Below are 8,351 nucleotides of genomic sequence, written 5' to 3'. Positions count from 1 at the left end.
AACCTCAGCACCTGGAAAGCTGGCAAAGCACAAGACTGTGGAAGAAAGATCTAAGGCAAGCAGCCATAAAAGCTTAACCCACTGGGCAGCAGAGAGGCCTTCTTACGTAAATCCGTTTAAGAAAAATGAAACATTTTGGCTGCCTCTCCAGGGGGGAACGCTGTTCCCCAGATTGCTTTGCAATGTGAGATTCAGGAAACTATCAATCAGTTGGATAAAGAATGGTTTGTAGATGATTCTATTCAGATGGGAAGCTGGGAAGGAAGGAAGGAAGGAAGGAAGGAAGGAAGGAAGGAAGGAAGGAAGGAAGGAAGGAAGGAAGGAAGGAAGGAAGGAAGGAAGGAAGGAAGGACATTAGAAGAATCAACACGGGATCTCCAGTTTTAATAGGAGAAGTTCCATTCGTTATGCAAATTGCTTTGAATCGCCATTTGTCTTGACCTCAGCAGTACACCATTAGGCAAGAGAGGAAAAGATGTAGCTTTACAACAGCTACATCTGTGCTGAAATCTACACTGGGTATGTACAACATCTTAGACTAAATTGTGGTTATGTGTTGTGGAAATGCAGCTGGTAATGGCTAATAGGTGGCTGCATGAACTCGGACAGTTTAGGCTTATTCAGTAAGCTATGGTCCAGTTAACCATGGATTAGCACCTGCAAAGAAACACGGTGGTCCCGTAGAAATCACTAATAATTCCTACAGGGAATTCTCCAGTCAGAGAATATAGCGTTTACATCTGATCCGGGCTTTTGCATTTCTGAGTTTGGTTTGGTTTACTATTAAAATGTGATCCCACCCATTCATTGAGCAATGAAATTTTCAGAAATATACTGGCTGTGCCAGATATGTTTAGCAGAACATAAATAGAGTCCTGTTGGCTCAGACTGAGGGCCTGTCTAATCCAGTATCCTGTTTCTAATAGTGGCCAGCCAGAGACTCAGAGAAGTTTGTGAACAGGGCATGGAAGCAGTCACTGTCTCATATTTGTCGACACATCTGGTTTTCATTCCCTCATTATCCTTTCCTCCTCTTTGTGAACGAAACACTGTTATTTCTCTGTTCCCTTCTCATGTGCAGATGCTGGACCAACACTTGCGACATCTAGTGGCTGATCCTTGAAAGGGCTATCAAAATGAAGGCATGGGAAAAAAAATGCAAGGAAAAACGATGGCGTGAATTCTGAATTGCCAAGGTAAGATGATCCAAAATTGTGAAGATGATTCACACACTTCAGATGGTACAAGAATATATTGCTTGAACCTTCAACACGCTTGCACAGGTCCACCAACTGCTGACAAGGGAGCCTGGGGAGAGAAGCAGGGGTGGAAAAAGTTATGATGATAGCCTTGGCCGCCATTTTGTTTTGTTTTTTTTAATCACCTCCTGAGCTGCTGTTTTTCTCTCAGGGTTCCTATTCCAGCCTTTGTTGCCCTTTTTTGTGGGGGAACCCTGACTTTCATTGTCCCTATTAACAGTAGAAGACCCATAGTCAGGTGTGATACAAATTTTTAAAGCTATTTATGTTCATAGACCTGGAGGATGGCAAGTGATACTGTCATCGCACAAACATTATGACTTCTATGTGTCTATGGAGATTCTCAGTCATGTGATTGTCCCAAAGGTGGTTTTTCAGGAGGCAAATGGACTTTCTTTTTTCTCTTTGAAGACATTTCACTTCTCATCCAAGAAGCTTCTTCAGCTCTGACTGGATGGTGGGGAATGGCAGGAGTTATACTCCTTGCAGGCAGCTGGTCATTTGCATTCTTTTACAGCAGTGTTTCTCAACCTTGACAATTTTAAGGCATGTGGACTTCAACTCCCAGAATTCCACAGCCAGCATTGCTGGCTGTGGAATTCTGGGAGTTGAAGTCCACATGCCTTAAAATTGTCAAGGTTGAGAAACACTGTTTTACAGAGTCATTGAGGCCACCTGGAGGTTTATCTGCGTCATCAGGGTCACCTGAGTAGTGAAAATAAATCTTTTTTTAAAAAAATATTAACAGTTTGCTGCTAACTGTACCTTTCATAAGATTGTTGCATTTCTTCTCGGGGTTATCTTGATCCTACCCATAACAGGTCAAATTGATTTAGAGAAGAGACTGAGTATGTGTGTGTGTGTGTGTGTTTAGAAGACAAACTTGACCATGTCTTGCTTTAGAGCCCAGCCAACAATCCATTACATCTGCACACAGAAACACACGTACTTACACATATACAGATTTATCTCTTCTGTCCAGATGTGAGACTCCAGCCCATGAGAGGCAGCTTTGACTCTTTATATTTAGGCAGATGCTTTTTAAACAACCACTGAACCTTGAATTTCAAATTTATTTTCAGACAATTGATAATGAAGAGGGAAGATTTTGGAGGGCACACACTCCTATCTCTTTTTTTGGAGAAGAGCTTATATAGCCCTCTCTTTTAGCATGCGTACCCTGCCATTAACTCTCAGACTTATCTATAGGAACGAAAATATAACATAAATGACAGTTATATCAGTATATACTCCTTTTTTTTCCAATCAAGATAGCCTCGCAAATAATTAGTGAGTCTGTCTGTTTCATTTTTATTAGCTTTGTCTCAGCCAGAGCCCAATCCCACAGGACTGAGCTACATTTTACATGGAACCATCTGCTGTAAATCCCCCATCTATTTCTGCTTACTGTAACCAAAGAAATTCTAGGAAGGCGTGATTTGTTATCAAAAGTCGGGTCATCTTGGTGCTTAGCCATCACCTTTGCTTGCAGCATTTGGAGGGAAAGAAACATAGGGAGCAGGGAGTTGCAAGAAGAAAGAAAATGAATGAAAGGATGTGAGGAAAGAATTGCTCACATCCTCCCCTTCTTTCTACATTTTCCCAATTCAGATAATCTTTCCTCCCTAAGTTGCTTCACAAGCAGAAGGCATTAAATTTACTGCTTGTTCAGTGAATAGCCCAATTCCTCTATCACTCCTCATTGCCCCATACACATTCCCTCCCTCTTTTAAATTTGAATCTAAGCAAGGGGTCCCCTGGTCTGTGGACCGGTACCGGTCTGTGGCCCATTGGGAACCGGGGCCGCACAAGTGGCAGGCGAGCACATGCAGCTCCATTTATGCTTACACAGGGTTAGGTTGTGCATGCAAAACTATCCCTCTCCCTCCTACCACTGCTGCTGGTCCATACAGCCAGAAAAGTTGGGGACCACTGATCTAAGCAAGTAGGAAGTAGCAGTTCTGAGGGGCTACTCATTTATTAGAGGAGCTAGAAACTATCATGTGGGGTAGCAATTCTTTAAAGCAAATGTCTGAGATGGAAAAAGATATTGGGTCTTTAACATAACTCATTAAAGCAGCTTCAGTATGCCTTTAATTGCCATTCAATGAATATAACTTTCTTTGGGCTCACAGTACAGTACAGGTTTCAGTACAAGAAACCTGAAAAAAGATGCAGCTGCTTTAAAGAAATGCTGGCTTTGTGCCAGTGGTGGCGAACCTATGGCACCCGTGCCACAGACGGCATGCGGAGTCCTCTCTGGGGGTACACGTGCCGTTGTCCCAGCCCCGCCTCCCCCCGCAGCCCCCACCTCACCAGCAGCCCCCCCAGAGGAGAGTCACCCCTGAGCGTGGCCCACGTGGAGCAGCGCAGCCAAGAACATGGCAGCCGGGCAATAGGGACAAGACTCCGCCCTCGTGCCCTGTCATGCGCAGTTGATTCTGTGGGGCGCAGGCAGACGGTGTGGCTGCCATGGTGCTGCTGGACCGCCTGGGCGATCTGTGGCAGGCTGTGGAGGTAATGGGTGGCCCTGCGGGCAGGTGGGGCCAGGGGTAGGATGAGGATGAGGTGGGGGCGGAGCGAGCAGGATGGGGCAGGGCCTATTTTGGGGCACTTGGTCTCTAAAAGTTTTGCCATCACTGCTTTATGCTCTCATGCAATCTAAAGCATTCTTCTGTGCTCGCTTCGGCAGCACATATACTAAAATTGGAACGATATAGAGAACATTTTCATGGCCCCTGCGCAAGGATGACACGCAAATTCGTGAAGCGTTCCATATTTTTAATTTAAAAATAAAGAAAGAAAGAAAGCATTTCTTCTAAAACATTTTCAGAGCATGCAAAGTCTTACCCCAATGGTTTCATACGTCCCAGGCTAAAGTAGCCTTTTCAAGCACCTGACACCACACCGATGTGTGCATGCACACACAAACACTGCTAGTTTTGTAATCCAATACATCTTAAGAGTACCAGGTGTAGGAAATCTAGACTTCAGTAATATTCACACAGTGAGCCCTGCACATCAATGGGTCACAGTCATTGTTGGCAAACAACGTGTTCTAAATGAAGGGAGCAGTTGCATTGCCCAGATGGCTAGCACGAATGGGAGACAAACCAGGGGATAGGACATGTAACCCTAATCTATGGCTGTATTCACACAGTATACTACAGCACTTTGGCCACCTAATGAGAAGGAAGGACTCCCTGGAGAAGAGCCTAATGCTGGGAAAGATGGAGGGCCATAGAAGAAGGGGACGACAGAGAATGAGATGGCTGGATGGAGTCAATGAAGCAGGAGGTGTGAACTTAAATGGACTCCAGAAGATGGTAGAGGACAGGAAGACCTGGAGGAACATTGTCCATGGGGTCGCGATGGGTCGGACACGACTTCGCAATTAACAGCAACAACAACTACAGCACACCATAATTCCTTAACTACAAATCATCAGAACTAAGCCAAAACTTATAAACCACATTATGACTTCATGTGATGGTCTGATTCTCTAGAGATGCATGCAGATGATCATGGAAAGGGATGCAGAGATTGTTAGCAAAGCTTGAGCTTAGCCCAGAAAAACAAGAAAGAGGGAGGAAGAAACTCAAATTTGCCCTCTCCTGATTCTCTTTGGTATGAGAAGGAAGGAAGGAGAAATTCTGTCAGGTTTTCAAGAATCATTTGTGATCACTGTCTCAATAAAGTTGTTGTTAGCTGCGAAGTCGTGTCCAACCCATTGTGACCCCATGGACAACATTCCTCCAGGCCTTCCTGTCCTCTACCATCTTCTGGAGCCCATTTAAACTGACGCCTATTGCTTCAGTGACTCCATCCAGCCACCTCATTCTCTGTCATCCCTTTCTTCTCTTGCCCTCCATCTTTCCCAGCATCAGGCCCTTCTCCAGTGAGTCCTTCCTTCTCATTAGGTGGCCAAAGTATTTGAGTTTCAACTTCAGGATCTGGCCTTCTAAAGAGCAGTCAGGGTTGATCTCCTCTAGGACTGACCGCTTTGATCGCCTTGCAGTCCAGGGAACTCGCAGGAGTCTTCTCTAGCACCATAGTTCAAAGGCCTCGTTTGCGCTTAGCCTTTCCTCAATAAAGTAGAGTTCTAATATTTCTTGTGATGTTTCTTTCTGTGTCAAAGGGTTAACAGATTCATACATTACACTAAAACAGAGTGCAGTTTGTTTAGTTTTGCCTAGTGTAGATTCTTTGGCATTGGGGTGACAGAAAAAGGAGCAGAGATTTTAACACATGAAGTGTGAATACCACTTTATAATGCCTTGGTAAGGCAACACTTGAAATACTGCATCCAGTTTTGGTCGCCACGATGTTAAAAAGGATGTTGAGACTCTAGAAAAAGTGCAGAGAAGAGCAACAAGGATGATTAGGGGACTGGAGGCTAAAACATATAAGAAACGGTTACTGGAATTGGGTATGTCTAATGAAGAGAAGGACGGGGGGGGGGGACATGATAGCAGTGTTCCAAAATCTCAGAGATTGCCACAAAGAAAAGGGAATCAAGCTATTCTCCAAAGCACCTGAGGGCAAGACAAGAAGCAATGGATGGAAACAAATCAAGGATAGCAGCAACCTAGAACTAAGGAGAAATTTCCTGATTGTTAGAACAATTAATCAGTGGAACAACCTGCCTCCAGAAGTTATGGGTGATCCAACACTGGAGGATTTTAAGAAGAGACTGGACAGCCATTTGTCTGAAATGGTATAGGGTTTCCTGCCTGAGCAGGGGGTTGGACTAGATGACCTCCAAGGTCCCGTCCAACTCTTTATTCTTTGATTGTGAGATTATGGCCATCTTTATTTTTTATTTTTTTTGTTACCCTTCCTGCAGACACTGTGTGCCACAACTATTCTGTTTTTGCAATGATTTGCTGATTCTGTGTTAAACTCTGGGATTCTTATAGTGGAGATTTCCTATAAGAGATTTTATTTCATAAATCCATCTCATTATCAGAAACCTTATCTATGTGTATGCAGCAAGGCTGTATAGAAACAGCCATTTTGGGGGGGGGGGGTTGGCGCTATGTTGGGCCAGAGAGACTTCCAAATGTTTATGCTCACCATCCAAATGGCCTTGTGATTCCAAAGTTGGGACATCTGGCAGTGGATATTTTAAAAGTAATAAATATCTTCTTAAAAACAGGCAAGGTTAGGTTGATTTTATAAAGGCACTGCAAATATTTATCTAAGGTGCTAAAAAGCAGGATCCCTCTTGCTTAGAGCTATCGGGACAAAGAAAGTCCATTGCTTTCCTTTGTATAAACAATAGAGCAGCATTCTAAATAGATTTATTAGTGGTATCTGTTAAAGTCAAATATTTATGGGAGCTACTCTAGATACTCCAAAAGAACATTTTAACTACTGTGGGGGTTTTTTAAGGCTAGGTGCTGGCTGACCGACTCCCACCTACACTGCATCTTTTTGTTTATAATAAATGAAACGTGAACTCAAAACTGTTATTTCCTCTTAGCTGTGACTTATGCCTCTGGATATTTTTTGAAAGATCCTCTTTCTCTCTCTCGTTTTTTCTGAATACACTTTAAGAAGAATTCCCACTGGGAAAAGGGCTGTTGTGTAGAACATAGAACATAGACTAGGGTTGGAAGGACCATGAAGGTTTTCTAGTCCAGCCCCCTGCTCAAGCAGGAGAGCCAGTTTCGTTCCATACAAATCCCTTCTTAAGGAGGTCCAATGACGGTGTACCCACAACTCCACAGGCAAGCCCTTCCACTGGTTAATTGTTCTCATTGTCATGAAATTTCTCCTTAATTCCAGGTTGCTTCTCTCCTTGGTCAGTTTCCATCCGTTGCTTCTTGTCCTGCCTTCAGGTGCTTCGGAGAATAGGTTGACTCCCTCTTCTTTGTGGCAGCCCCTCAAATATTGGAAGACTGCTATCATGTCACCCCTTGACCTTATCTTCATTAGACTAGACTCCAGGGGTAGGCAACCTTGGCTCTTTTATGACTCGTGAACTTCAACTCCCAGAATTCCTGAGCCAGCAATGGCTCAGCTTGGAAACCTCTCCCTTTCCCCTCAGCATGGCTGGCTCAGGAATTCTGGGAGTTGAAGTCCGCGAGTCATAAAAGAGCCAAGGTTGCCTACCCCTGGACTAGACATACCCAGTTCAGTACGCTTAATTAACATCATTTCTCCTCCTAAATCTGTTTTCCTCTTCCAGGGTAACCGAAAAAACATACTTGGTGACTTGGATACTTGCTTTCCAAAGCTGGCTCACCCATGGGTGAATGTAAGCCATCAAGTGCCAGCAGTGGAGTATGAGGAGAAGAAGAATGGAATTAACGTTTCAGCAGGCCAGACGTCAAAGTTGCATCCATGGGACAGGATGAGAAAAGAAGCAGGAAGTCTTAGGGGCCATTGGCACTTCCTTTTTCTAACTGGCTAATTCTGCTCCCCTGACATCTTCCAGGGCTGGCCGAAGGTTATGGACAAACAAGTCAAGATGGTGGCCGCCATGGTGAGATTGAAACTCCACTTTGGTTTTTGTGCACTTCGATTGCACAATTGTGACGTGGCCATACTCTGGGGAAACCCCTTGACAGACGTCTCAGTCTGCTGTGGTTCTTTCTTGGGTAACTGATACCATCACCTGACTTTCCTCGTGCTCAGCAATGACTATGATTTCCTTGTTAAACTTTTTCTGGATGCCTCAGCTTATGATTCCTGTCCTTATCTCCATTGGATCTGAGCGTTTTGCTTTGATGAAAGTGCACATTGGATAGGAGAAACTGGTTTAGATCAAAATCAGGTGACACAGAAACTTTGCAGAGGTCACAGAGACAAGAGCATGGTTTCTCTGTCTAGAACAGTGTTTCACAATCTTGACAATTTTAAGGCACGTGGACTTCAACTCCCAGAATTCCACAGCTGTGGAATTCTGGGAGTTGAAGTCCTCATGACTTAAAATTGTCAAGGTTGAGAAACACTGGTCTAGAAAAACTATGAAAGAAGGCAAAGAGCACAGAATCAGCATGCAGGCTGATTTTTTTGTGTTTTGGACCTAGGGCATTCTGTCACAAATACTTTGAAATATTCTTTTTTTTTAACACATTCTATTGT

General features: G+C 43.9%; 1 long non-coding RNA gene and 1 other non-coding gene across 2 annotated transcripts; both read left to right on the top strand.

Moving 5' to 3' along the window:
• Nucleotides 1-408: 408 nt before the first annotated feature.
• On the top strand, nucleotides 409-8,103 carry LOC120316834. Its single transcript, XR_005559067.1, has 3 exons — nucleotides 409-519; nucleotides 1,082-1,196; nucleotides 7,453-8,103. It is a non-coding gene; the product is annotated as an uncharacterized LOC120316834 (long non-coding RNA).
• On the top strand, nucleotides 3,936-4,042 carry LOC120316836. The gene has a single exon (XR_005559068.1). It is a non-coding gene; the product is annotated as a U6 spliceosomal RNA (small nuclear RNA).
• Nucleotides 8,104-8,351: the final 248 nt, after the last annotated feature.

Source organism: Crotalus tigris, unplaced genomic scaffold, assembly GCF_016545835.1.
Source record: "Crotalus tigris isolate CLP2741 ecotype Arizona unplaced genomic scaffold, ASM1654583v1 scf7180000019483.1746242, whole genome shotgun sequence".
In the NCBI taxonomy this organism is placed as follows: domain Eukaryota; kingdom Metazoa; phylum Chordata; class Lepidosauria; order Squamata; family Viperidae; genus Crotalus; species Crotalus tigris.
This window is presented reverse-complemented; position numbering and strand designations above follow the sequence as displayed.